Source organism: Quercus robur, chromosome 5 (genome assembly GCF_932294415.1).
Source record: "Quercus robur chromosome 5, dhQueRobu3.1, whole genome shotgun sequence".
Taxonomy (NCBI): Eukaryota; Viridiplantae; Streptophyta; class Magnoliopsida; order Fagales; family Fagaceae; genus Quercus; species Quercus robur.
In genome coordinates this window covers 22,063,128-22,077,414 of record NC_065538.1, presented here as the reverse complement: position 1 = coordinate 22,077,414, position 14,287 = coordinate 22,063,128, and the positions used below count along the sequence as shown (strand labels likewise).

The window sequence follows — 14,287 nt, the reverse complement described above, 5'->3', positions numbered from 1 at the left end:
GTGCAAGAAAACAGAGACTCACGGCTGGGACTCGCGGGTGGACTCGCGGCTGCAAGCCGCTAGAAGCTGCACACGTGCCAAGCATGCTGGAAGATGAACAGTCATGCTAGCTGGAGCACTACAGGACAAAACAGGACAACTGGCCATATGGTTAACTCGCGACTGGATATCGCAACTTGGTCAAGCCGCAAGGTCAAGCCGCGAGCCACCCCTGTTTTGTAAAACCTGACGTTTCACATTCCTCTCCCACTCCAGTATAAATACCCCTTTGACCCACGATTGAAAGAGAGCTTCCAGAGAGAATTTTGAGAGAGAAACCCTAAAGAAAAACCAGATTGCTTCACCCACAATCTCTACCTTAGAGTCTCTTCAAATTCCTCAACTCTCTTCCTCTCCATTGTCAAATCCTTGAGAGGCATTATACCAAACCTGGTTCTCACCATCATCATCATTGTGAGACAGTTGTTTGGATTTCTGGGAAGCAGTTAGGAAGGAGCCAATCTTCATTGGTTGATGCTACGGTCTAGTAGCGGAATCCGGGAAGCTAAAAAAGAAAAAGGTTCGGCGCAACCTCGTTGGAGCAAGAAGCTTGGAGGGCTTAGGTGCACTGGGTAGATTAGGCTTGGAGGGTCTATTGCTGTCCTTATATCGCAACTGTATTTTCAAGTGGATTGATTACCGCTTGGAGGGCGGCGGAGAGGTTTTTCGCCGAGGACTTCGGTTTCCTCTTCGATAACACATCGCGTGTTGTCTTTGTGTTTGCATCTTCCTTCCTCTCTATCTTTGCCTTTACATTATCTGCTGTTGTTTTATTTTGTTATGGCTTAGATAGTTTATAACCAATTTCATATTATAGCATGTGTTAAGTTTCCGCACACTAGTTGTTTGACATATTGCTTGAGTTGGTTAAGTTGTATTTTGGGGGTCTAAACGTTCAAAGGTGTTTTGTACACGTTTTTGAACTTTCAATTGGTATCAGAGCGGGTACACTGCTGTTGGTTTCATTACCATTGTGTGATCCTTGACTCCCTTTTGAGATGGATAGGTCTCAATCCCTAAATGCACCTCCATATTTTGATGGTAGTAATTATGCTTTTTGGAAGGTTCGTATGAGAGCTTTTCTCTGTTCTATTGATGAATCCGTTTGGGATGCTGTTGAGACTGGTTGGACCAAACCTGAGGCAGCCAAATCCACATGGGATAAGGCAGCACTTGCTGCATCTAATGCTAATAGTAAAACACTCAATGCTATTTTCTGTGGTGTGTCTCCAGATGAATTTCACAGGATTTCTCACGTTACCATTGCCAAAGTAGCATGGGAGATTCTGGAAACAACTTATGAAGGCACGAAGAAAGTGAAAGACACCAAGTTACAAATGCTGACCACTCGGTTTGAGGAGCTCAAAATGAGTGAGGATGAGTCTTTTGACTCTTTCTATGGGAAACTAAATGAGGTGGTTGTCAGTAAGTTCAACTTGGGGGAGAAAACGGAGGACTCAAAGATTGTAAGGAAGATCCTTCGATCATTGCCGGAAAGTTTTCGTGCTAAAGTGATAGCCATTGAAGAGAGCAACGATCTTGACGACATCAAAGTACAGGAGATGGTCGGTTCTCTGCAGACTTATGAGATGTCGCTGCCCAATCAACAGAAGAGTAAATCCCTTGCTCTAAAGACTATTAATGAGAAGGTGGAAGATCAAGACTCATCGGGAGAAGATGTGGTTGACAAAGATGTAGCCTACCTTGTCAAAAATTTCAGAAAGTTTTTGAAATTCAAAAATAATGGCAAATTTGATGATAAAAGAAAATTTCAAAGTTCTGGAAGGGAGAAGAGGGATTTCAAAAAGAAAGATGGAAAAGAATCCCAACCCACACAAGGTGTCACTTGTTTTGAATGTAACGGGCATGGACACTTTAAGAAGGAATGTCCGAATTATTTGAAATCGAAAGGAAAAGTGTATGCCACGACCTTGAGTGACTCAGACTCGTCTGACTCAGAATCTGAAGAGAGCTGTGATGGAGAGGGGAACTATTCAGCTTTTATGACTATTGCTCATGTTGAGTCTTTGGATGAGTTAAATCTGCTTGTACGAGACCTTGGAGAACATAGTGATGATGAGTCACTAGGAATTGTTGAAGAATCAGAAGCTGAAGAAGATGAAAGCACGACAAATCTTCAAGAGAATTATAACTCACTCTTGGAGAAGTCGGGTGAATATACAAGGGTGGCCAAGGCTGCTGTGAGAAAAATGAAGAAGGCTAAGGAGGACTACAAAAGTCTCCTAATTCGATATAGGGAGGCCAAATGTGAGATAGAAACACTGAATGGTGAGTTTTCCGAAGCTTACACAAAAGTGAGATTTCTTGAGAATGAGGTTGTGCAAGCAAATGCTAAAATAGAGAGAGTCACCACCAAGAAGCTAGATGATGTTATATCATCTCAAAAGAGCTTTTCAGACAAATCTGGACTGGGATATACCGGAGGAAGTAGTTCATCTGGAAATGTCACTAAAGAAGTGAAGTTTGTAAAGGCCAAAGATCCAGTTGTAGTTGACCTTACTGGTGTGAAGCTCGAGGTGGAGGAGAAGAAGAACGTGGTGAACCAACGAATGCTGAATCCCCATAATCAGTCTGTGGGCAGGTCTGAATCTCATGCCAAGTCACGTCCACGACCACAAAGAGGTCCTAGAGGAACTTATGTGTGCCATTATTGCGGACTTCAAGGGCATACTCGACCAAATTGCCAAAAGCTGAGAGCAAAGAACAGTGCAACTCCTCAAAGGTCAGGAGGACCCAGAAATGATAGGAGAATTTGGGCAGGTGATCAATCTCGAGATCAAAATGGAGATCCCGGAATGATGAACGTGATGAAGATGATTGGTGCATTCACCAACTGCTTGGAAAGCTTCTCACGAAGGTTTGAAAGCCCTAACTCTCGTACCCAATCCTATAAGGAAATCACCCCAAACGCAAGTGACGTGTGGGTGAAAAAGGGTACTCATGCATAAGCATTACAACATGTCCATGCATTAATACTTCCTATGCTTTGTGACTATGTTTGTTTGGTAAGCTTGCTGTTTTTGATATTGGTTGTTTGCTTGTCTACTTGTGAATATTTTTAATTTTGTTTTATCAATCTTTTTGTTTCTTGTGTCAAAAATCCAAAAATCACATAAAAATTAGAAAATCAAAAAGCTTGATTGACTTTGTTGAGTTTTGTCTCAAAACTTGTTTTACCTTGTACCTTTGTGCTAATGGCTTTGTGCATTTTCGAGCATTGCTTGTTTACATGCACTCATATCACTGTGGAAAAATCTTGAAATCTATGTGATTATTGTAAATAGATCTTCAAACTTGTCATGAATGATTAGTGAATGGTTATGTTGATCTTGAGACATGCATAGACTTGTGTCTATATATCTTCCCATTTTTTTATTTGTGTTTTGCTAAAAAGAGCTCACCAAATGTAAATCTCCAAATGTAAAGAGATATTGAGCTGCAAAAGCCTGTCGCACATTCTAGTATTTGACTAGGAAAAAGGGTAAGCGACCTTATATTAAAGTGATTGTTTATTCAAAAAGCCAAAGGCTTGATCATTAAAGTGAAATGTCAAATATCACTCTCACAATGAGAGATGATTGCCTCAAAAAGATCAAAAAGATCAAATTTTATGACTAAAAGTGGAGTAAAATGTAAAGTTCCAAATTATGTTATCAAGTTGTGTGGGAGGTCATATATACATATTTCTATAATTGAGATAGGTCACATGATCTAGTGCTAATTGTGTATGCCTTGGTTGAATTGATCATTGAAGCTTCACATTAGACAAAAGACTATCTCATTGTTGATATCCACACACAACACACAAGTTTATGTTCAATAAATGTCATATTCATTTGTGTGATTGTACTTGATGAAATGTGTTTTCACATGCTCAATCTTTGTTAATTGAAGTACAAAAAGTTTTTTTGAGTGTTTTAGGTGTTTTTGGAAAGTATTTTGTTTGAAAAATCTGAAAATTTCAAAAATACAGTTTTGCCCTGTTTTGGCGGCTCAGTCGCGGGTATGTCAAGTTGCGAGCCTCAGTCGCAACCTCGCTGGTCATTTTTGGCGACTTGCTCGCGAGTGGAAGGTCCAGTCGCGAGGTTCACTCAGAGATTTTCGCGGCTCAGCTCGCGACTCACTCGCGGGTAGACCTTCCAGTCGCGAAAAACACTTAGAAAAATTTTTCAAAATTTTGTTCTTGAGTGCTTTGGCGGCTTGAGCTGGTGACTGTGTGGCGACTTAATAAAGTCGCGAAAATCGCGTGTTTTGCAGAAACAGGAGCAGTTTTTAAACTTTTTTCAGTTTTCCCTCGAACTTTTGTGACTGTTCATCTTCTCTCTAAACTCTCTCCCTCCCAAACACTCCGTGCTCCCATTTCCAATCTCTATTGTTGCACTCTTGTAGCTCAAAATCGTCAAGTTACAGGTATAGGTTTTCAATTTTACACTCTTTTCTACTTGATTTTGTGCTTTTACCCTTTGATTTTTCGCATATGATTGTGATTTTGAAATGGGCTTATGTTTCGGTTTCTGCTCCTTGTTCATGCTTAGCTTGTGGATGCTGTTACTATAGTTTGTGTTGATGATAGTCATATCCTTATTGCTCTTCATCTTGTGCTTAGCTAAGTGTTTCTTTTATTTTAATCTGAACTTTGAGCTGTTGAGTTGTTTCTATTTGTTCATTTTGAGGTTGTGAGTTTTACTGTGCTAAATTTGCATGTTTTATTGTGTTAATCTGTTGGGAGATTCTGTTAGGCTCAAAATACTGTTTGTGTGTCATATCATTTTTCCATTATCTGTCTCTATGTCATTTATCTGCCTTTAGGATAGTTTCTCCATGTTGTTCATGTGTTTCCTATCCTAGGCTTGGTTATCCATGTGATTGATCTAAGTAGTTTATTGTTTAAGTTTTCAAAGTTCATTTGTATGGTTGATATCTCTTTGTTTATTACATGGTACTGACTGGTCATGCACATATATTGTTCTATGTTGTTGTGGCCTTTTCTGATTGTTCACAGATGGCTCCCTCACCTCAGAAGAAGAAATCTACTGCAAAGAAGGCTGACAAAAGATTAAAGATGGATTCTAAACTGTTTAGATCAGTTCATCACTTTGAGAGATACAAGGATAACTTCTTGAATGCAGGAATCATTCAAGAAAGATTTGTAGATTTGGAGGACTTAAGACAAACCTTTATTCCCAGCTGTTTTGAAGGAAGAGGATGGGAAAAGCTTCTGAGTGGTTTCCCTGTTGTGTGTGAACCCCTAATTAGGGAATTTTATTCAAATGCTGTGATAAAGGAGAATGAATTAAGTTGCTGGGTGAGAGGTAAAGAATTTGTCTTGGATGCTCATGTCATAGATGATGCATTAGGGCTTGAAGGATTAGATGATGAAGAATTTATCAATTACAAGGATATGAGTGTTTCTATTGAAACAGTTCAACAAAGGATAGGTGGGCAGAGAGAAGAGAAATGTTTGAATACCACTGCCTTTCCAGTGGACATGAGGTGCCTTACAATAATCATGATGTTTAACCTCTATCCCATTAAGAAATTGACTACAATCAATTGTGCTAGAGCAGTTTTTCTGATGGATCTCAAAGAAAAGAATTTCATAGACATAAGTTCCCACATTTATGACACCATTGTGGATGAAACTAGAACAACCTCTAGGCCTAAATTGATCTTTCCCAGTTTGCTAATGAGGATTTTTAGAAGGAAGGGTGTTCCAATCCCTCAAGACATCAGTCCCATGTCCACACCCTCTGCAATTAATAAGCTTACCTGCAAAAGGATAAGTGTTAGGCTTCTAGGAGAAGAAGATGAAGGTGATGAAGGAGAGGCTGTCCCAATGGAAACAGAAGCAGAGGCAGCAGGGCATGCATCAACCTCAACACCTAGGAGGAGTGGCAAAAGACACAGAGCTTTAACTTCTGCAGATACACCTCCAGATGCTTTCCAGATCATTCTGGAAAGGCTTGATGGGATCAGGGCAGTCCAAACTGAGCACTCTGACAAAATGAGAGCCATGCAAGACCAGATTGATGTCTTGGCTGCTAAACTTGACAGCTTCACAACTCAGCATGACCACTGACCCTTTGGCCATTCCGGTCAAAAAGGGGGAGAAATTATGTCATTGATGATGAAAAGCAGAAAAGCAAATCTTAAGGGGGAGTAATGTGTTGAGGGGGAGTTGTCATAGTTATCATATTCAGAAACTTTGTTTATATATGCTTATGTTTTTGGGTATTTTGTGTATAGCTGTTTCTAATTCATAACTTATACTCTTGGTTTAAACTTTAATATTTTTTGATGATGTTATTCAGAATGTTTTTGTTGGTTTGTACCCATGTGCTTTTGTAAGCTTTTAGGGTTTATGTTTTATGCATAGATTGTAGGCTTTATGGTATGTACCTTGCTTAGTGCAGCCTTTATGCTATGTTGAAATCAGTACTTTAATCTAAATGTTCTGCATTTTGGTTTATGTACTGTCACTCTTGTGCCCTTGTAGGATTGTTCTTAGATGCATATGCCTTGTGTGTTATGCATTGGTTGAGTGTTGAGCATACAAGTGTCTTGCCTTGTGCTTGTTAACTTGTATGTTCTTGTGTTCATTCCAAGTGTGAATGAGCACTGTGATCACTACCTTGTGGTGTTCACTTGGTTGATCAAGCCATGGTTTGTTTATTAACTCCATCTTTGCTTGATCTCATATTTGCCTGTTTCATATGCATTTATAATTTTCTGCTTACAATGATCATGGTGTATTGTTGTGTTTCAGAAGTATTATGTTCATATGATTCAAGTGCTTCACAGCTTCTAGAGTTAGGTGTGAGTGAGTTTTGTTCAACTGTTCCCAACTCACATGTTAAGTCTAGAGTCTGTTTTAGGGTTTTGTCACGGAATAGCCAAAGGGGGAGATTGTAAGGTTGAATTTATTCAACCATCTAATTGGCTTTATTCCGTGCCAAATTTGCTCGTAATTCAGCATTTAGTAACCTTGTATTTAGGTGGGTTTGTTGTAAGGGTAGTGAGTGAGATAGAGTGAAGTTTGCTCAAGAGTGTACAAGAAAACAGAGACTCGCGGCTGGGACTCGCGGGTGGACTCGCGGCTGCAAGCCGCCAGAAGCTGCACACGTGCCAAGCATGCTGGAAGATGAACAGTCATGCTAGCTGGAGCACTACAGGACAAAACAGGACAACTGGCCATACGGTTAACTCGCGACTGGATATCGCAACTTGGTCAAGCCGCGAGGTCAAGCCGCGAGCCACCCCTGTTTTGTAAAACCTGACGTTTCACATTCCTCTCCCACTCCAGTATAAATACCCCTTTAACCCACGATTGAAAGAGAGCTTCCAGAGAGAATTTTGAGAGAGAAACCCTAAAGAAAAACCAGATTGCTTCACCCACAATCTCTACCTTAGAGTCTCTTCAAATTCCTCAACTCTCTTCCTCTCCATTGTCAAATCCTTGAGAGGCATTATACCAAACCTGGTTCTCACCATCATCATCACTGTGTGACAGTTGTTTGGATTTCTGGGAAGCAGTTAGGAAGGAGCCAATCTTCATTGGTTGATGCTACGGTCTAGTAGCGGAATCCGGGAAGCTAGAAAAGAAAAAGGTTCGGCGCAACCTCGTTGGAGCAAGAAGCTTGGAGGGCTTAGGTGCACTGGGTAGATTAGGCTTGGAGGGTCTATTGCTGTCCTTGTATCCCAACTGTATTTTCTAGTGGATTGATTACCGCTTGGAGGGCGGCGGAGAGGTTTTTCGCCGAGGACTTCGGTTTCCTCTTCGATAACACATCGCGTGTTGTCTTTGTGTTTGCATCTTCCTTCCTCTCTATCTTTGCCTTTACATTATCTGCTGTGGTTTTATTTTGTTATGGCTTAGATAGTTTATAACCAATTTCATATTATAGCATGTGTTAAGTTTCCGCACACTAGTTGTTTGACATATTGCTTGAGTTGGTTAAGTTGTATTTTGGGGGTCTAAACGTTCAAAGGTGTTTTGTACACGTTTTTGAACTTTCAACAAGCAGTAGTAGCAAGCATATGGAATGGTGCTGATGCTGAGCTTATTGATTCTTTGCCTAAATTGTAGATTGTTTTGGCTTACAACATTGGGTTCGATAAGATTGATTTGGTGAAATGTAAAGAAAAGGGAATTCATGTTACAAATACACCCAATGTGTTAACAGATGATGTTGCAGACATGGCAATAGGGTTGACATTGTGGTGTTGAGGATTTTTGTGGCAGGTCGTTTTGTGAGGACTGGGGCATGAAAGAAAGGGGATTTCAAATTGGCAACAAAGGTTTGTGTATCTTTTCTGTGTGCGGGTTTTTTTTCCAATTTTTCCTTTGGGATTGGGGGGTTGTTTTGGTTTGGATTGGTTGTTGAGTTGTAAGTGGTTTGAAACTTGAATTTTCCTGATAATAAATTTCTTTTTGATCTTTATTCCCTAGTCTTTTGGTTTTGATTGGTTGTTGAGCTGTAAGTGTTTTAAACTTGAATTTTCTTGATAATAATAAATTTCTTATTAATCTTTATTTCCCTTATGTACATACAGTCTTACTATACTGGAAGTTTTCTTTTTCCATTCTATTCATTTGTTTGTTTGTCTTTTTCAGTTCATTGGTCAATCAGTTGGAATTGTTGGGTTGTGCTGGATTGGTTTAGCAATTGCGAAGAGAGCTGAAGCATTTGGTTGCCCCATCAGTTACTGCTCTAGAGCTGAAAAACAATATCCAAATTACAAATACCGTTCCACTATTGTTGACTTTGCCTCAAATTGTTCTCATTTTGGCATGCAATCTCTCAGATGAAACCTGCCACATTGTTAAGTGTTAACTGTGAAGTCATTGATGCATTGGCCACCCCGCCCGGGGGGGGGGGGGGGGGGGGGTGGCATTATCATCAACGTTGGACAAGGTCCACTCATTGATGAAACCCAACTTTTTCTACATTGGGAGGGGATCTCTCAATATCCCATGACTTTGCCGAGAAGTCACTGCTAGTGGCTCCATGTACCAGTGAGATGGGAGGGGATCTCTCAATATCCAATGAGGGTTCCGATGTGGCTGTGCATACAGGTTTTGTTTCGACAGACTATCCAGGCAGTGGTGTCAAGGTGGGGGGTTTCTTCTACTGTCTCAGTTTTCGATGTCCTAGCGATGGAATGTCTGATCAGTGGGGTTGTGGAGGTTTCGCATGTTTCGAACTTCGATGGTCAACCCAGCTTCACTGATACTATGGATTCTTCAATTGCGGTGTGTTTGACGACTCTATTGAAGACTGTCGATGTGTTTCGCCATCAGTCTTTATTGGAACAAAATCGTTTCTCTCCTATTTCTAAGTTGGTTTTTGATACTCTCAAAGAAGAGACTTTGTTGTTGAATTGGGTCAATCCCACAGGGTCAGATAAGGATGAGGAGGATTGGAAGTTGATGGAATTTGTACCTCTGGCTCAATGAGATCCTAATGGGGGTCTGGTTTTAATGACAGAGGAAGATGACCCAGATGACATCTCTGTGGAGGATGACTTGGAACCTTCAGTTTGGGTAAGTAAGATGGTTAAGGGCTTTGTTAAGTGGGTGGGTTTCCCCATTGATTCTTATGAGAGGTAGCGTGTTGATTTTTTTCAACAACTTGAGAAAGTGTGGGAGAAACAAGCTGCTGCAGGTAGTCTTTGCTGCATTGCTTTTTCCTCTAAAAAAGGTATAAGGGAATTACAGAATTTAATTTCTACAGTTAATTACAATGGGCAAGTTGGTAAACGAACCAGAGAGATTGTGAAGTTCAATGGGTTGGGCTCTGATGGTTGCCCATGAATTTGAAACTTTTATCTTGGAATGTGAGGGGATTTAACAATCCTCATAAGAGGGACACTGTGAAGAATTTACTCAAGGAATGGAAGTGTGATGTAGTGTGTTTTCAAGAAACCAAATTGGACTGTACCAATTCTTTTGTTGTGAATAGTCTTTGGGGCAACTCTTTTGTAGATTAGGTGGCTTTGGATGCCATTCACATAGCGGGAGGTATTCTTGTGACCTAGGACACAAGGGTGTATGAGAAAATTGATTGTGTGGTGGGTAGCTTTTCTATTTCTGTCTTGTTGAAGGGTGTGGTAGATGGTTTTGTTTGGATATGTACGAGAGTTTATGGCCCAAATGATGCCGGTTTAAGGGATGCTTTATGGGCAGAGCTCGATAGTGTGAGAGCGAGATGGAGTTTAGCTTGGTGTGTTTTTGGTGATTTCAACATTATTAGATATCCGATAGAGCGTCTTGGTAGTACTTTGTTTAGTCTAGCCATGTTCAAAATTTTAGACTTTATTGAGAGGAATTTTTTGGTTGATCTACCTTTGGTCGGGGGTGAGTATACATGGTTTAGAGACTCTGTGAACCCTTCTATGTCTCATATAGATAAAGTTTTGGTTTCAGCTGATTGGGAGGATCACTTCTTGGATGTGATTCAAAGGCCTCTCCCTTGTGTGGTTTCAGATCATTGTCTCCTTCTCGTGGAGGCAAGAGGCATGGCGAGGGGGAAAAGTCCCTTTAAGTTTGAGAATATGTGGCTTAAAGCAGAGGGTTTTGTGGATCGAGTTTGGTGCTGGTGGAACTAATATCATTTTGTGGGGTCCCCTAGTTATGTTCTAGCGTGTAAATTCAAGGCTCTTAAAGGAGACTCGAAGTATTGGAATAAACATTTTTTCAGGGATGTGCATTTTAGAAAAAAAATGTTTGTTGTTTGAGCTGTTGGATCTTGATATGAGAGAAGGTATGCAAGTGTTTTGTACGGCAGACAAAACAAGAAAAATAGAGATCAAGGTAGAGATTGAGTTTTTAGCTTCTTTGGAGGAGATTTCTTAGAGGTAGAAGTAAAGGGCTTTGTTCTTAAAAGAGGGGGATAATAACACTAGGTTTTTCCACAGCTTGCCAATTCACATAGACGAGTTAATACCATTAGGGCTGTGGAGGTCGATGGCATTATGTATGAAGCTGAGTCAGATATTCATGATTAGGTGGTGGGGTTTTATAAGAGTCTCTATTAGGAACCTAAGTGTGGGTTTGGATCCGCGTTTCCAAACCCACGTTTGCCTTTTTTTTTTTTTTTTTTTTTTTTTATAAATAGACTAGCGCTTGGTGCACTATTCATGGGACATGAACAATGCACCAAGGCATATGAACAGCAAAAAAAAAAAAGAGTGAGCAATACTTTTTCACACATTTAAAAATTATTTTGCTACAGTGTTTTCAGTTTTCAGTTTCAGTAAAAATAAGTTGTATCCAAACGGACCCTAAATCTTGGAGGTCCACTATTTATGGGTTAGAATTTGCTAGTTTGGATGAGTCTGATAGGTTTTCTCTTGAAAGGGAATTTGATAGGGAGGAGATCATTGTGGCTCTTTGGGAGGCTGAGGGTGATAAGGCTCTTGGTCCTGATGGCTTTACCATCGCTTTCTTTCAAAAGTGTTGGTGTGTGATTGAAGAGGATGTTATGGCTTTCTTTGCGGACTTTCATAGCTAATGCATCTTTGAGAAATCTCTTAATGCTACTTTTTTGTGTTTGCTACCCAAGAAGACTAATGCTGTCAATATTAAAGATTTTTGCCCTATTAGCCTTGAGGGAAGTTTGTACAAACTTTTGTCAAAGTTGTTGGCTTACAGGCTTCGAAGTGTATTGGAAAAACTTATATCTAACTCCCAGAATTCCTTTGTTGGGGGTAGATAGATTCTTGACTCTGTTCTCATAGCAAACGAATGTTTGGATAGTAGATTGAAAAGTGGTGTTTCGAGTGTGATTATCAAGTTGGATATAGAGAAGTTTTATGATCATGTAATTGAAATGCTTTGTTTTACCTTATTGAGATGATGGGTTTTGGGGAGAAGTGGGGGAGATGGATGAAGGCTTGTATCTCTACAGTATGTTTCTTAGTGCTTACTAATGGGTCCTCGGTTGGCTTTTTTGGTAGCTTGCGTGGTCTTTGTCAAGTAGATCCGTTATCTCCACTTTTGCTCTTGTTGGTGATGGAGGTACTGAGTAGGTTATTGAAAAAGACAAGAGAGGGTGACTCTCTTAGGGGTTTCCAAGCAAGCCCCAATGCGCAATGAGGTTTGCATATTTCTCATCTTCTGTTTGCTGATGATACTATTCTTTTTTGTGATGCATCTAGGGAACAATTATTATATATAAAGATGGTGTTGATCTTTTTTGAAGCTACTATAGGCTTAAAAGTAAATGTTGGCAAGAGTGAAATTGTGCCAGTTGGTGAGGTTGGGAATTTGGATGCTTTGGCTCGTATTTTATGTTGTAAGGTTGGTTGTTTGCCCGTGTCTTATTTGGGAGTGCCTCTTGGGGCTCATTTTAAGGATGCTTTGATTTGGAATTCTATTATAGAAAGGGTGGAGAAAAAGCTCTCTGGTTGGAAGCGGTTGTATTTGTCAAAAGGAGGTAGGCTTACTTTATTGAAGAGTATTTTGTTGAGTCTCCCAAGTTATTATTTATCCTTGTTTACAATTCTACAACATATAGTGGACAGATTAGAGAGGATTTAGAGGAATTTCCTTTGGGGGAGATCTAATGAAGTTTTTAGATATCCTCTTGTTGCTTGGGATAAGGTTGTTTGGCTAGTGGAGGTAGGTGGTTTGGGGATTCGGAAGATTGGGCTTTTTAACCAAGCTCTACTTGGGAAGTGGCTATGGTGAGTTGGGAAGGAAGCTACCCATTTATGGCGTCAGGTAATAGCCACCAAATATGGGGAGGTTAGTGGAGGTTGGTGCACTAGAGTTGTTAGAGGGACTCATGGGTTATGGAAGAATATTAGGAAGGGTGCGGACAATTTCTTCAGTCATGTGGTGTATGTAGTGGGAGAGGGCACTTGTATTTGGTTCTAGTACAACCCTTGGAGTGGTCCTATTTCTTTGAAAGAGTTATACCCGGAATTGTTTGCATGTGCTGTGGTTCAAGAAGCTCTGATTTTTGACATGGTTATTTTTGCATTAGATGGGGGAGGTAGGAGTTGAAACTTACTTTTCCGTTGCAACTTTAATGAATGGGAGATGTAGAGATTTTATTCTTTCTTTGAGCATGTTTCTCCTAGGATACCTAGGGGGGAGGGTGATGATATCCTGATTTGGCAGTTGAATCATAGTGGTGTTTTTGATGTGCAATCCTTTTATATTTCTTTATTGAAAGCCCTTTTTGTTTCTTTCCCTTGACAGAGCATTTGGTGTGTTAAGGTACCTAAGGGTATCTTTCTTTTTATGGACTACTGCTAGGGGTGGGATTCTTACAATAGATAACCTTGTTAAGAAGATATTGCCCCTTGTTTATTGGCGTTGTCTATGTAGGTGTGATGAGGAAACTGTGGATCACCTTTTGCTTCATTGTAAGTTTGCATTTGGTTTGTGGAATGATGTCCTTATTATGTTTGGGGTTCGGTAGGTGATGCCGAGTACAATTGTTTCTCTTCTTTTTGCTTGGAGGAATTGGTTGGGAACTTATTGTTCAAATGTTTGGAATATGGTACCAGCATGTTTTTATGTGGTTAGTATGGAAGGAACGCAATGCCTGAACTTTTGAGGACATTGAGAGACCTATAGATTTGTTGAAGAATCTGCTTGTTAGGACTTTGTTTGAGTGGTCTCGTATTTGGGGTCTTATGCATTGTAGTTCCTTGTCTGAATTCCTTATCTCTATTAGAATTTCCTTATGATTTGATTGTATTTGTTTCAAGGGCAGTGAGTTTACAATCGTAAACACATTGTTCTTTTATATAAAAAAAAGCATTTTTTGAAGGCCGGCTGGGTGGGGCAGCATTTGATGTGTTTGAAAATGAGCCAGAGGTTCCTGAACAACTGTTTGGGCTTGAAAATGTAATCCTCCTGCCTCGTGGGGAGTGAGACTGGAAGCCTGCAAGGCAATGGCAGACCTTGTGGTCATGAACTTGGAAGCATACTTTCAAAACAAGCCTCTTTTAACTCTGGTAGACTTTTAGGGAAGGTACATGGGCATGAGCAGTTGGGTATTTTGGGCTTTGTTTTTCTGTCATTACTGATTTAGATGTTAATGTGTTGAAACATTATTCTCTTCACCAGCATTTTGTAGTAAAAGAATTTTCATATAAAAAAAAGGCAGTGGCATATTTTTCTTATTCCTTAGCTTTAGGATATTTTAACTTCAGTCATGCAGTCATAGAAAGTTGCTAGCTATATTCTCCCCTCACAACATATTTACCATTA

At 40.0% G+C, this 14,287-nt stretch overlaps 1 pseudogene; it reads left to right on the top strand.

Moving 5' to 3' along the window:
• Positions 1–5,867: 5,867 nt before the first annotated feature.
• LOC126727983 (hydroxyphenylpyruvate reductase-like) lies at positions 5,868–14,043 on the top strand (annotated as a pseudogene).
• Positions 14,044–14,287: the final 244 nt, after the last annotated feature.